Source organism: Bison bison, unplaced genomic scaffold, assembly GCF_000754665.1.
Source record: "Bison bison bison isolate TAMUID 2011002044 unplaced genomic scaffold, Bison_UMD1.0 scf7180017864461, whole genome shotgun sequence".
Taxonomy (NCBI): Eukaryota; Metazoa; Chordata; class Mammalia; order Artiodactyla; family Bovidae; genus Bison; species Bison bison.
The window spans coordinates 17,905,257-17,920,599 of record NW_011495023.1 but is presented as its reverse complement, the minus strand read 5'-3'; the positions used below and the strand labels follow the sequence as shown (position 1 = coordinate 17,920,599).

At 45.4% G+C, this 15,343-nt stretch overlaps 1 long non-coding RNA gene across 1 annotated transcript in view; it reads right to left on the bottom strand.

The window, feature by feature from the left end:
- Positions 1 to 11,174: 11,174 nt before the first annotated feature.
- Positions 11,175 to 15,343, bottom strand: part of LOC105003068 — a 33,244-nt gene continuing 29,075 nt past the window's right edge. The window contains exon 3 of the long non-coding RNA XR_827072.1: positions 11,175 to 11,368. This is a non-coding gene — a long non-coding RNA (uncharacterized LOC105003068). The remainder of the gene's footprint in view (positions 11,369 to 15,343) is intronic.

The following is a 15,343-nucleotide window of genomic DNA, read 5'->3' as shown; positions in this document are numbered from 1 at the left end:
CTCTCTATACATACTAGTTTGCATCTGCTAATCCCAAACTCCCAGCCCTTTCTCCTCCAACACCCCCGCTTCATCTTAGCAACCACAAGTCTGTTCTCTCTGTCTCTATTTCCTGTTTCATAGGTAAGTTCACTTGTATCATATTTTTTAGATTCCATGTATAAGTGTTGTCATATGGTATTTTTCTTTTTCAGACTTACTTCACTTAGTATGATAATCTCTAGATCCATCCTTATAACTGTGAATGGCATTATTTCATTCGTCTTCATGGCTGAGGAATATTCATATATATATACATACATATATCTCTCACCTTTATCCATTCATCTTTCAATGGACATTTAGGTTGTTTCCATGTCTTGCCTATTGTGAATAGTGCTGCTATGAACATAGGGTGCATGCATCTTCTTGAATTATAGTATTGCCCGAATATATGCCCTGGAGAGGACTGCTGGATCATTTCATATTTTGAGGAACCTCTACACTGTTCTCTGTAATGACTGCACCATTTTATATTCCCACAAAGTGTGTAGGACAGTTCCCTTTTCTCCATACCCTCTCCAGCATTTGAGAACTAGAAAAATCTTGAAAGGATGTACATCTTGGGGATGCAGTTTTATAAGTAAACAGTGGGGCAGTTTCTGTTTATCGAGGTTACACTACTAGGTAAAACATTGCAAATGTGGTCCAGATAAGCTGGTGGCAAATTGGACAATCACTCTGGTCCAATCTGTATGGCTGCCCATGACAGGGCATCCACCAAGGGCCATGGCACACCCCAGGTGTGCTGAGATCCTGCTCCTGGCCTCGGCAGCTCTGGCTGTGGGCAGCCTCCTTCCTGTACTCCTGTGAACCTCAGAAATGTTGTCATTACCTGTATATGCAGGGAGAGGCAAGAAGGAATATAAAGCTGCTGGCTAAGGGCCACCAATCTCTTCTGCAGGGAGAGGAGGTCAGCGCCAAGATGGATGTGAACCAAATATATTCCTCTTTTACATTACTGGCAGGAGATCTTAACAGGGAGGAAAGGAAAAAAAGAGCATCACCATTAGCCAACTCCTCAAGGTGCTAACAAAATAGGGAAGGGGAGGGCAGGTCCTGACTCTTCTGAGCCTAAGACTTGACCTCAGATCATAGTAAATATTTTTGCATTTTCAAAATAGACAGTATGGGTGCTCCAGATAGGATTACCTGCCATGTAAATGCTTGAAGATCACCAAAACTATAAATTACCGTAGTGAGTTGAATTCTGGTCCCCAAAGATATGTCTACCTAGGATGGCAGAATTTGACCTTATTTTGAATAAAGGTCTTTGCAGATGTAATTAAGGTAAGGATCTGGAGATAAGGTCATCATATTGGATTAGGGCAACCCCTAAATCTGACGACAGCTGTCTTTATAAAGACAGAAGAGGAGCAGGAACAGAGACCCAGAGAAGAACCCTGCATGGAGACAGAGGCAGAAACCAAGGGGCACCAGAGGCTGCCAGCAGCCACCAGAGGCTAGACAGTGGCCTGGAGTGAATTGTCTCTCAGAAACTCCAGGGGAAGTCAATCTTGCCAACATCTTGATTTCTGACTCTTGCCTCCCAGCACTGTGAAAAGAATGAATTGTGGTTGTTTTCAGCTGCCAAGTTCTTGGCCATTTGTTACAGCAGCCCCAAGAAACTGTATGACTTGCCTTCCTGAGAAATCCTATATTAACTCACTTATCATAGAGCCTCCATGCTGACCCAAGGGACAAAATGTCATGATCTCTTCTTACAGATAAAGTTCTGGAGGCAGTCAAAGCACAGGTTGGAGAAGAATTTCCAGACACAGAGCATTTCAGAAGGGAGTGAGTTCATTAAGAGTAAGGAGCAGAGATAATGAAGGTGTTCCAAGTGCAGTGGGACGACCTCCTGACAGACCAGGGAGAGTTGACAGTTTTTGTGGGTTAGTAGGCAATGGCACCCCACTCCAGTACTTTTGCCTAGAAAATCCCATGGACGGAGGAGCCTGGTAGGCTGCAGTCCATGGGGTCGCTAGAGTCAGACAGACTGAGCGACTTCACTTTCATGCATTGGAGAAGGAAATGGCAACCCACTCCAGTGTTCTTGCCTGGAGAATCCCAGGGACAGGGGAGCCTGGTGGGCTGCCGTCTATGGGGTCGCACAGAGTTGGACACGACTGAAGCGACTTAGCAGCAGCAGCCGCCAATTTTTATAGCCTTGAGATAGAAAAGTCCTCCTGGAAGGTTGGCATTAGATGATTGGTTAGGGTGCTACAGGGTAAGTACAAGGGTGGGCACTTTTGCCTAATCCGGGGTCAAAAAGTTTGTTAGTGATGATCAGGGGGGCTTTTGGCAATAGTTACAAGGGGGCTCAGTCAGCTTAGGAGGTGACCTGGGTTCTGGACTCCACTTTTGTGTCCTGAGTGCAAGGGCTCACACCTGTGGCCTGGGGGCAGGACTCCACAAAAGTGACAGAGTAGATGGAACCTCTGGTTGGTTGGTAAGTCAGTGACCAGGTGCATCTCCTGATCCCACCCCAAGAGAGGGCACAGCCTACATAGAGAGAGAACCTGAAAGCGTTTAAGGCCACAGAGTTACTGTGGCAAAGACACAATCAAGTACAAAACCCAGCGAGCAAAGTCTTCAAGGATCTGCTCATATCATGTCCGGGAGGGTTGTAAGTCATCTGTGAATTGGCGCGCCCTCTCCCATGCCTGTATCCCCATGTGGCCCAAAGTTATGGCTACTGATGATAGCACAGGGACCTTAATCCACTGTGAGCTCCAAAAGGCAGGGCTTCCCTCATAGCTCAGCTGGTAAATAATCACCTGCAATGCAGGAGACACCGGTTCAATTCCTGGGTCAGGAATATCCCCTGGAGAACAGATTGGCTACCCACTCCAGCATTCTTGGGATTCCCTGGTGGCTCAGACAGTAAAGAATCTGCCTACAATGCAGGAGACTTGGATTCGATTCCTGGGTCAGGAAGATCCTCTGGAGGAGGTCATGGCAACCCAGTCCAGTATTCTTGCCTGAAGAATCCCCAAGGACAGAGGAGCCTGGAGGGATATGGTCCATGGGGTTGCAAAAAGTCGGACACAACTGAGCGACTGTGATACAGGGTTTAGGATATAATGGTTGAGTGAGTAAGGCCACCTTGTCTAAACCTGGGATGCCAGCTCACAGTTGGTCATATTTGAAGAGTCATTTGCTGGAAGGTCACCATTTGAGTCACTGAATAGCCACACAGATGGGCCCCACCTTGCACCTGACCCATCAGGACCATGTGGGCCAGGGTGGAGGTGTTGGGATTACCCAAGCCTGCTGCCCTGTAAGTCCACTCTCTCCTACCTCAGGCCATGAAATGAGTGTGACATCATCATGGGAAAAATACTGGATCCTTTCTAATTTTTCTTGCTAAGTGATTTTTGAGCTTAAAGGTTCTTTTGCTTGTAGCTATTTTTTAAATTAACTTTCATTTATTTTTTATTTTTGCAACACAGTCCCACTGACAGAACTCCCCAATGAATTTCCACACTGTTCTAGACAATGGCTTTGCTCTCAGCTTCTGAGATCGGGGCGTCTGAGCATTTCAGCAAAAGAACATCAGCTGCCAATTCTAGAGAGGGTTGGACACAGCCACTGCAGAGACTCTGGCTTAATTAATGGGTTCCTGGGGCAGATTCCTGGGGAAAGGCCAGGAGAGGAAAATCCAGCAGGCACAATACATCAAGGTTAACAAAGCCGACCTAGCTGTTCCATTGCAAGGAAGACAGGCAGAACAGAAAGAGCACTTTCATTACACCCACAGGGTCTGCAGCCACTCCCTGGAGCCAGGCAGTAGGAAGCTCCAGCCTTGGAGAGGATGGAGCTAAAACCCCAGAACCTGGGTTTAGATTTTGCCCAGATAAATGGCACACTACAGCGTCTACACTGACAACTGTGGACTGGAAGTCACGTGTGTTCTGAGAGCAGGAAAGGGACAAGTACTTGAGTCAGGCACTTTGTACATTGCAGAGGCAAAGCAGAGAAGCAAGGAGCTTCATGAACATGATGAAGGTCTTTAGAGACTTCATAGCGCTTGTGAACCTCACCTGCCAAAGGCAGAGATGAGTGACAGGAACCCTAGTACAGAGCAGCAATCAGTCAACACATGCTATTGACTCCCTGCTGTGTGAGGAGTGTCTGTGACAGACCTCAGCCTTGAACGTCTGTAATGACAGGGGTCATCTGGCTCAGGTCCCCTCACGTAACAACCCCCTCCCTTCATCGCCAACTACTGAAATCCTATCCATCCTTCAAGGTCAGGTCAAAGGCAGCTCCTTTGTGAAACCTCTTTTGATTCCATCTCCAGCCCCATCTTCACAATTATAATTGTGATCTCTTTGAACCTCTCATAATTTCATTTAGTTTCTACCTCTGTGATGACACAAAACACAATCTGCTTTGGACAAGTCTTTTTTTCCCTAAATGAGTCAGATTTCCCACAGGTTGTAAATTCCTTAAAAGTAGCATTGTGTTTATCACTGTAGCCCCTGCAATGCTCAGCCCAGGGTCCTGCACAGAGCAAGTATTTAAAAATAACACACTTCGGGCTTCCCTGGTGGCTCAGTGGTAAAGAACCCCAATGCAGGGGACACAGGTTTGATCCCTGATCCGGGAAGATTCCATATGCAGCAGAGAAACTAAGCCCGTGTGCCACAACAATCGAGCCTGGTGCTCTAGAGCCCATGCTCTGCAGCAAGAGAAGCCTCTGATGTGGGAAAACTGAGCAATGCATCCTGGTTTAGCCAGTAATTCATCACATGACTTTGGACAAGGCAAAATTTCTCGTAACCCAAATTTCTATAAAGCTACAGAATTTGACTCAACCATCTCTATGGTTTTATAATTTTGTGCTTAAAAAAAATTTTTTTATTTGTACCAAATCTTCTAAATTAAGATGATCTTCAGGTCCTTACAAGAAAATCAAAAAGCAAAGTCAGCTCTCTACTTCAAAAAAAATTAAATTTTCCTTTGTTGTCCTCTGAGATTTTATCAATAAATTTTTTTGTTTTTCAAATGGCCTTCTATTGAAGTATTCTCCCCTGATGTTCCTGATTGTGCATCTGACCAAACCAATGTGATGTCATCTGTGTCATGAGGGTTGCTGTCATTAGCACTGCAGCCCACGTGGGCTGGGCTGTCCCCAGGGTCTCTTTAATGGTACCCAAGAGTTCTCCAGCTACAGATCAGCCCTACATCTGTTGAACAAGGTTGAAAATGTCATCAGAAGTGACATTTTCATGGTGTTGCTTAATGTGATTCTGCCTCTTTCTCTCTCTTGGTGGTGCCCTGGGAGTTCTGATCATCAAGGCAGATGTAGAAGGTACCCCTTCAATCTGGGACCGTCAGCTCTGAGTGGTCAGTTTCACTATCATCCTCAGGCCTTTCCAACCACTGGTTCCCTTGGCAATGACATCACCAACATTGCTTGGAGGACGGAAGCTCCTTGAAGGTAGGGACTGGGTTTGTTTCACTCTCTAGAGTCCGGCATGTAGCAGACACTCAGTCAAGTCCCATGAACAAGTGAAAGGCTGAGTGTAAAGCTAGCACTGCCTTCTAGAAGCTGCCCTTGATGGGTCTGCACTCTCAGGATGAGAAAGCCACGCTGCTCAGCAGCGTTTGTTGCACACATGGGTCTAGGGAATCCTGGGTTTGCGCCCCTGCTCCCAGACACCACGACCCAGCAGGACAGCACCCATTTGGGAGCCAGTGGAGCTGATGTCTGTTGCATTGTCATTGATCTCTCTATGGTTAATGCCTGACTCCCACATAGTCTGTAAGTTTTTGAATAAAAGGGCTTAAGTGGAATTTAACTACTAGACTTGGAGCATCTGGGCTTTCAAGTGCTTCCAAGTTGGAAGGAGCTGGTGTGTACACCGTTGCTGTAATGCTGTCCCATTTCTTGCCCTATAGTAATACCAAAAAAAAAACAAAAAAAAAAGGATGCAGGAGAACAGAGGCAGAGTGATGACTTCTAATGGAAGGAGAGGCTTCTCAGATGACACATTTAACCTGTGACACTGAAAGATAAATGATGAGAGCATCAAAGAAGGGAGGCTGGCTTGTGAGACTCCTGGGTGAGGCTACAGCTGGAGGGACGTGGAGGCTGGAAAATTTGTGGAAAGCAACTGGTCATGCATTACCAGCAAAGAGGAGCTGAGTGAAGTCTGGGAGAGGATGCAGTAAATTTACATTAGAATCAGATAGTGATGGACCAAGCATCAGGGCAAGTGAGTTCGGACTTAAGTTTGTCAAAACAAAAAGCCATCTAGGCTTCTATATAGAAATCTGTGTTTTGGAAAAAAAAAGAAAATTGCTTAATCAGCTTTGGAACCCATTGAATGTGATTAGTGAGGGAAATGAGTCGCATGCCATTAAAGTTTCTGGTTGAACTAGTAGGTGGATGGGGATGCAATTAATCAAGGTCCAGCAGAGGGGAACAGGTTCGAGAAGGGAAAGATGGGAAGGATGATAATGTTGTAGTGTTAGACATATTAAATATTGTTTTCCTATAACCCAGTACAGAGACCAGTGTGTTGTGAACATTCTGTAAATATTGATGAATATGATGATATTTACTAGAAGATCAAGGCAATAAGCAGCTTCATCATTCAGATTATGAGCGTGGAAACAACTTACATCTGAACAGGTTTTCATAGAGCATTCCATCCTCTGGAAACCCGGTGAGGTAGATATGACCCTGTCACAGAAGAGGAATCCGAGACTCGGAGAGTTTGTAAGTGTTCAATGACTTGCCCCAAATCACACAAGTAGTCAGTGTCAAGGCCATTGTCCCAATCTGAGCTTGGGAATTCCAGACTTGGTCATTTCCCACAGCATCCTGCTGCCCATCATGTCAAGGTGGGGCCACAGGGGCAGAAGGCAGGTCTCCTGGCTTTGCCATGTGCCAATGTGGCTCATCGAGGGGTGGGCTCTTAGGGCTCATGTCACTGACAGATGTACACATCTTTTCGTGGGAGTTTATAGTGTTTAAGGCAGGAAAATGAGGACCCATTGGGTTCCTTGCTGCTTCTCAACTCTGAAAGAAATATATAAGGTATTGCTGAAATCTTGGAGGCCGAGGAATTATAGATGAAGTAAGTATAGGTCATCATCTCCCAAAAGTGCTGGATCTGTTGAGATGCTGGGAGGAGGGTTAACCCTTAACAAAGGGAGATGTCATTCTTTGACATCAAGGTCCAGGTGAATTAAGGGAATTGAGGAAATAGGAATGAGAAGACTGGATGTAACTTCTCTGTAGTTTTAGACTCTAAGTCCTAATAACAAAAGCCAGGAGAGAAGTGGAGGAAGGGAGAGGATCAGAAGTAATCCAACCATTTCACCCACACACGCCCCACAAACAAGTCTTCTCCTGGAAAACCCCCTGAAAACATGGCACATGGATGAGACCTTCTTCAGTGCCTCGTGGTTCAGCGCATGCCATTCCCCAGAGACTGGAATTGTAAAGATTTTTGGCCTCTCTCATGCCAAGAATGCTCTGCATCTCTGAACATAAAGAACTGCAGGTTGATAAAGATTTTGTAGTCACCTTTCCCTTGCCTCTGTCTTCAGGGAAACTAGCCCAGGGCTGAGGCATCTCAGCTTCTAATATCAACCACAGGTGTCCCTAAGCCTTCCCAAGTCTCCTTTCCAGCCAGTTTGTACCCAAATCATATGAAAAGCAAGCCCCCAGAATAAATGGCATAATGACTTTGTTACCATATTGATAGGGATGTTGTGACTGTGTTTGTTGAGTGTCTCGGGCCAAACTCTCATCTTTGTATTTCCAAAGCTTTTGTTTTCCTCAATTCCATTCTCCTCTATAATCTTTGGCCCATTCCCTGGGACTTTTTTCTACAGCCCGGGGAAGAAAAAGTCAAGGTGTGGTGCCAAGGCTAATTTATTTTTTCTCTCCAAATGCTCCATTTCCCACTTAGTACAAGCTGGCTGCATGCTGACTTGCAAAAGTTGATGCCTCCCAGAAATCCACTCTTAAGTACAGAGTTAGCCAAGCACATTTCCTGTGAGGACCCCCCTGACCTGACAGAGCAGGATGGGAATCCTTCCTTCCTGTGTCCAGGTGGGCTTATAAAACCTTTCTGATCATAGACTTACAATTATGCTCAAACCTAACTTGAAAGAGATGTGTTTTTTTCATTCCCACTTCCTGTGGCCTAAAAAAAAAAAAAAAAACCCTGACAGTTCCTGACAGTTTGAATTTTATCTTTCCACTCTGGGAGCCAGCCACACGGCAGAATTAGATTCCTTAGTCAAACAAACGAGCTACAGAGGCTCCATTATGTTGCCGCTTCAAAACAGGAAGCTGGGGTGAGTGATGGTGGAGGGCTGGTTTTACATAATGAGGGAGGCTGGGGGCAGCCCTCACCGCCCTGCGGGGTCCAAGCTGGAGTTTGGGAAAGCGGGGCCCTTTGGGGGGTCTTCTTCCCACCCCGGGGTCTCTATTCAGCTTGGGCAGTTGCCCCCTCAGACCCGGATGGCCAGGCTCCTTGCCCTGGAGTAGGGCGGCCCCCATGTCTGGCACAGAATCCACTTGTATCTCTGAGAGTCCACAGCGCTGCGGGGAAGTTGCCAAACACCCTCCCCACTTATCCACTCTCCGCCGGGCCTCTGGGGTGAGTTTGCCTCCGGACCCCGTGTAGGTGGGCCCAACCACAGAGGGGGAGCCCCGCTGACCTCCAAAACCACCAAAGGAAAGGGGAGCATCCAAAGGGTCCAGATGTGAACCATCAGGATGCATAGAGGAAGACTGGTGCTCACCATCCTCCCGCGCCTCTGCGGTCGCCCTACCCAGAAGAGGCTAGGGCTTCCCTTTGTACCCATGGCTCCCACGACTACAAAGAACCTTCCAGAAGGCCACTGGGAGGTCCACATTTGAGAAATCCATCATTTCCCCGCCTTGGAGAATCGGCCAGAGCAACCTAACCTTGGCTTCACCTTGGGTAGCTGGACTTGGCTTGCAGCTCTTTGAAAGAGTAAACCCCAGATAGGCCCCCAGAGAGCCCTGTGCTGCTCATTTATGAAGCTTTAAAACAATCTCACGTCCTCTGCAAATGGCCTTCAGGGGCCACCCACACGGACGTGAATCACTGGCTTGTGCATCGCCTTCATCTTCCAACAATGCCACCCACAGGCTGGGGGACCCAGGGGCTTTCAAGGGAAGTTTCAAGCAGGGAAAGGAGCCGGATTCAGGTCCAAGTTCTCTCTGCTCACTGGGGGGTGTGTATCCTTCAGGCCATGGAGGAATCAGGTCAGACCCCCTTTGAAATCCTTTCTAGGGACCCACGGGGAGTGAGTTAAACCAGCAGGAACTTGGTTTCCTTCTTTTCCAGCCCTGATTGCCTATCCAAAGACTGAGACGGAGAGCACAAGAGATTTATGACCAGGGTCCTAGAATCCGTGGTAACTTGTGAATTTTCCCATCAAAGGCTGTTAAGAATACAGCTTTATAATATGGCATGTGTGCACATTTGTATTTTTACTTTTAAAAGGGACCATATGCTCAAAAAACATTGGCATCTCTGGTCAAAAGTCACCATGAGAAATCAGAAATCCATTCTTCCCTTAAAACATGAATAGCTGAATCAGGTCCTCCACTAAGCCCAGGGTTCCCAAGCAGAAATATATTACTTAATTGGTTTTAAAAAAAAAAAATCAGGCAAGTTCCAGAAATGCAAACCTCAAGCTATGGGCACAACTGATTTATCCCATGTTCCTTCCCACCTAAAGAATGTGAAAATAAGCTTAATTTTAGTATGAAGGGACTTACACGCCCACCCCAGGCAGAGTTTCAGGAATCACCGGGGGGACAAGATTTTGCTTTCAATACTGGGAAATAAACTTTAATCTGTCAGGTATAGAAATGTTCTTTGGAATTAATAATGTTAATAGCACAGTGCTTTCTAAGTATGGCTATAAAAGAACTGAAATGACCTCCTGTCATATCAAGCTGTGGATTAACTTCATTTTTCAGAAGATCCCAGGATCTGAGAGTCAGGGTTTGAACTCTTTCTGAGAAAAACCAATGCTAAGCCCTAAACTAGCACTGTGGAGGAATTCTAGTCACCCGCTGCATAGCAACCATTACCAGTGCGCAAAGGGAGATCCTACTTGTGCAAAATGAAATGCCCAGAAAGTTTAACATCACTGAAACTAGTATGTATGAAAACTCCATGAATATTTTAAATGCTTAACATCTGATCAAAAAAAGATGCACACTAAGCCTTGGGCAGATTGTATAGGAATCATTGCACTTCCATCATCATTTTTAGAGAAAGGGATGAAGGCAAAATTCAACTGGGGTGACATTTTAATTCATCAGCTATCAGGTTCCCATTTGGGGACTCCATCTGGCCAGGCTGGGCTGACTAGGACACTCTGGTTATTTGGTGGCATTCCATAGTGCCAGCTCACATCTTAGAAATAACACTGGGAGCGAGAGCAGAGAGCAACAGGATTTCGTGGCAAGAATGACACAGAGGGTCACGGAACTGAACAAGAGGGATTCAGGGGTGAAGTTACAAAAAGTAGCCACACACCGAGATGCCAGAGTTGTCCCCGCCCCCGGGCCACTGCAGAGAGTCTCTTAAATTTAAAAAGAAATTTCCAAAACAAAAGAAGGAAATGAGAGACTTCCCTGGTGGTCCAGTGGTTGAGACTCTACCCTCCCACTGCAGAGGGTGAGGATTCAATCACTGGTCAGGGAACTAAGATCCCACATGCCTCAGCCAAAAATAAATAAGCAAATAAATAAATAAACAAATACAATCCTGTGAACCTATATATCAGCAGTCCCCAACCTTTTTGGCACCAGGGACCCATTTCATGGAAGACAGTTTTCCCATGGACCTGGGCAGGGGGATGGTTTCCGGATGATTCAAGCACATTACCGTTATTGTGCACTTTATTTCTGTTATTATTACATCAGCTCCACCTCAGATCATCAGGCCTTAGATCCCCGAGATGGGGACCCTTGTTATACACTAAAAAAAAATAGGGAAATGAGTCTGAAAGGATATCTCCCCAAGGCCCTCGGCCTTCCCAGGCCCACAGGCCTACGTTCTCAGAAGGCAGATGCCCATGACTTTGGTGGGATTTCCCAAAGTCTCCTGCCAGGAGATGCACTCAATGAGATGGAGTTTCAGGGGTCAACCTGGGGCTGACTCTGAACACAAGAGTCTGCAGGTGCTTCGGGCAGGAAATGCCTCCTGCAGGTTGTCTCCTCTGCTCCTCTGACAGCCTGTGCTAGAGAGATGCTCAGGCCTCTGCTTCCTTTACTGCAGCTGGTTGGTAAATTGCCCCTTGGTAAATTCTCCTAAGGGTGAAATCAAACAGAAAAAAAATAAAACTGAGGGATGTGGGGAGACAGAAGTGAAAACAAATTTGTTTGCAAAATATGGAGAAGATAAGGGCAGGATCCCTTCTCCAGGCCTCCGGATGACAGGCTATGTCCCCATGAGCCACAATGGTGGGTGTTTACACGGCCATTCCAGAGCAGGGCGAGGCTGCTGGGGACTGAGGCCACATCCTTGGCATTTGGGTTCCCCGTGTCTTACTCATGCCTGGGACATAGTTGAAATGTGGCAAGTGCTCCTGAATGTGCAGGTATTATATTAAAGAAGTTGGAGTGGATTTTACTTGAAAGTTGGAAGTGTTAGTTGCTCAATTGTGTCCAGCTCTATGCAACCCCATGGACTATATAGCTTACTAGCTTTCTCTGTCCATGGAATTCTCCAGGCAAGGATACTGGAGTGGATTGCCATGTCCTCCTCCAGGGGATCTTCCCAAACCAGGAATCTGCATTACAGGCAGACTCATTACCATCAGAGCACCAGGGAAGCCCTGGATTTAACTTAGAAGATGGTTAAAAGGAAGGTGTGCACTATGCCCACCCCTGTAAATCCGCAGAAAGTGATTCAAATTAAGATCAATGTGAAGGCAAGATTTCTGGGGGAAAGACTTGGCAGACAGAGGAGGTAGGACTCTAGATTGTTCCTATGATCTCCTCAAAGACCTTTTCAAATACAAACTCCATCTTCACTTAGGATGGGCAAAGATCCACTTTCTCAGAGGTAGATCTTGGGATTATATTTACTGGCAACCTCTTTCACCCAGTTAAAAGGGACTTCAATAGGATAACTAAGGCTGTGGGCTGGGGACCTCCTCCCCCCCCCAGAAATCTTTATTGTTGGGACTGGAATATTGGCCAGGGCAACTCTCCTAAACTAATATGCTGTGTTAGCTTTTTGTTCAGTTCCCCCTAAAATGATTTATAATGTAAATGTATATACTAAATATTTATATACATTCACATGTACACTTATATAAATACATCTATTTGTATATGTATAAAATACATTTTTAAGTTCAAGATTTGGCCTGTGAAAAGCCATTTTCTTTTTTTTTTAGAAGAATTTTCCACAGGAAATTGAATTTCAAAGATGTTTTCTTTCCAAATGGGAAGCTGAGCCATAAAACAAAAAATCTTCATTTTAATAATTAACTTTTTATCTAGTTGCTAACATACTGAGAGATTTTTTTTTCTTTGGTCCATTTTTGGGAGAAGAACTAAAAATAAACATTTTCCCTGAATTTCAGTCATCTCAGGATCAAGTTTGGTCCCTCATTTAATGTTCTGTTCTTAGAGCTTCCCTGGTGGCTCAGACTGTAAAGAATCTTCCTGCAATGCAGAGACCCGGGTTCGATCTCCAGGTCCAGAACATCCCCTGGAGAAGGAAATGGCAGCCCACTCCAGTATTCTTGCTTGGAGAATCCTCTGGACAGAGGAGCAGCCTGGTGGGCTACAGTCCATGGAGATGCAAAAGTCAGACACAGCTGAGCAACTAATATATTCACTTTACTTTTCAAAAGACTTTTGCATCTCCTGTCAGGAATGCTACAATCTAGAAGGACTCTGGGAGAGTTCTAGGAGGATGACTGAAGTACACAGACAGATTAAAACAAAGGAAAAAAAGATATGCTATCCAGCTTCTCCATGCTCCCAGCATCCCAAGAGTCCCTGAAGTATGAGAATACTGAGAAAGCTAAAGAAGTTGACCCCCTGAGCCCTGTTTTCACAGAACTTTTGCTCACACGTGTCATTTCCTTGTAGGCTTTTCTCAGCTGAGACCAGCTCTTTGACATAATAGCTTCAATGTCCTTTTTCATTCTTTGTTGCATGCAACAATTCTGTGTTGCATTGCACAGCAATGCTTCTCCTTATCTGCTCATTAGTCCTAACACAGTTCATTCATCCATTCCATAACAGTCATTATGAAATAGTGACATAGCAATTGTGACACAGGATCCCTGGTGTCATGGAACTTGCATGCCATCAGCAGCCAAACCATAAAACAATAACTAGTTATAAGGAAATTTTGGAGGTTTACTACAGGGTGAAGAGAAAGCAATTTAATTGACCCCAACGGAAAATATGGGGCTTCCCTGGTGGCTCAGTGGAAAAGAGTCCATCTGAAATGCAGAAGACTCGGGTTTGAGACATGGGTTTGGTCTCTGGTCAGGAAGATCCCCTGGAGGATGAAATGACAACCCATTCTAGTATTCTTGCTGGGAAAATCCCATGGACAGAGGAGCCTGGTGGGCTTCAGTCTATGGGTCACAGAGTCGGATAAGACTGAACAACTGAGCATGCACACACATTGACATACATACACTGCTATGTGTAAAACAGATGCTAGTGGGAAGCTGCTATACAGCACAGGGAACTCAGCCTGGTGCTCTCTGATGAACTAGAGGGGTAGGTTGGGGGAGGGGTGGGCAGGAGACTCAAGAGGGAGGGGAAACATGTATACATGTAGCTGATTCACTTCATTGCACAGCAGAAACTAACACAACATTGTAAGGTAATTATACTCCAATTTAATTTAAAAAAAAAACAACAACCCTCATTTTAAAGATGGTTGTTGAAGACCAGCGGTGGGAAGCCACCTGCCCAAGGTCACCTGGCTTGTTGGAGACAGATTTGAGGGTCCTGACTTCCAATTCCCAATTTGAGATCTTCCCACTAATTGCACTCCAACCCATGGAAAATGTAAGTATACATACATATAGCCCCTCCCTCTTGAGGCTCATCAGATCATGGATTCCTTATTGCAAAATTCAGACTTAAATTGAAGAAAGTAGGGAAAACCACTAGACTATTCAGATATGACCTTTATCAAATCCCCTATGATTATATAGTGGAAGTGACAAATAGATTCAAGGGACTAGATCTGATAGAGTGCTTGAAGAACTACGGATGGAGGTTCGTGACATTGTACAGGAGGCAGTAATCAAGACCATCCCCAAGGAAAAGAAATGAAAAAAGGCCAGATGGTTGTCTGAGGAGGCCTTACAAATAGCTGGGAAAAGAAGAGAAGTTAAAGGCAAAGGAGAAAAGGAAAGTTATACCCACCTGAATGTAGAGTTCCAAAGAATAGCAAGGAGAGATAAGAAAGCCTTCCTCAGCAATCAGTGCAAAGAAATAGAGGAAAACAATAGAATGGGAAAGACTAGAGATCTCTTCAAGAAAATTAGAGATACCAAGGGAACATTTCAGGCAAATATGGGCACAATAAAAGACAGAAATGGTATGGACCTAACAGAAGCAGACGATATTAAGAAGAGGTAGCAAGAATACACAGAAAAACTATAGAAAAAAGATTTCCATGATCCAGATAACCACGATGGTGTGATCACTTACCTAGAGCCAGACATCCTGGAATGCAAAGTCAAAGTGGGCCTTACAAAGCATCACTACAAACAAAGCTAGTAGAGGTGATGGAATTCCAGTTGAGCTATTTCAAATCCTAAAAGATGATGCTGTGAAAGTGCTGCACTCAGTTCAGTTCAGTTCAGTCACTCAGTCTTGTCCGACTCTTTGCGACCCTATGAATTGCAGCACGCCAGGCCTCCCTGTCCATCACCAACTCCCGGAGTTCACTCAGACTCATGTCCATCGAGTCAGTGATGCCATGCAGCCATCTCATCCTCTGTCGTCCCCTTCTCCTCCTGCCCCCAATCCCTCCCAGCATCAGAGTCTTTTCCAATGAGTCAACTCTTCTCATGAGGTTGCCAACACATTGGAGTTCCAGCTTTAGCATCTTTCCTTCCAAAGAACACCCAGGGCTGATCTCCTTCAGAATGGACTGGTTAGATCTCCTTGCAGTCCAAGGGACTCTCAAGAGTCTTCTCCAACACCACAGTTCAAAAGCATCAATTCTTCGGTGCTCAGCCTTCTTCACAGTCCAACTCTCGCATCCATACATGACCACAGGAAAAACCATAGCCT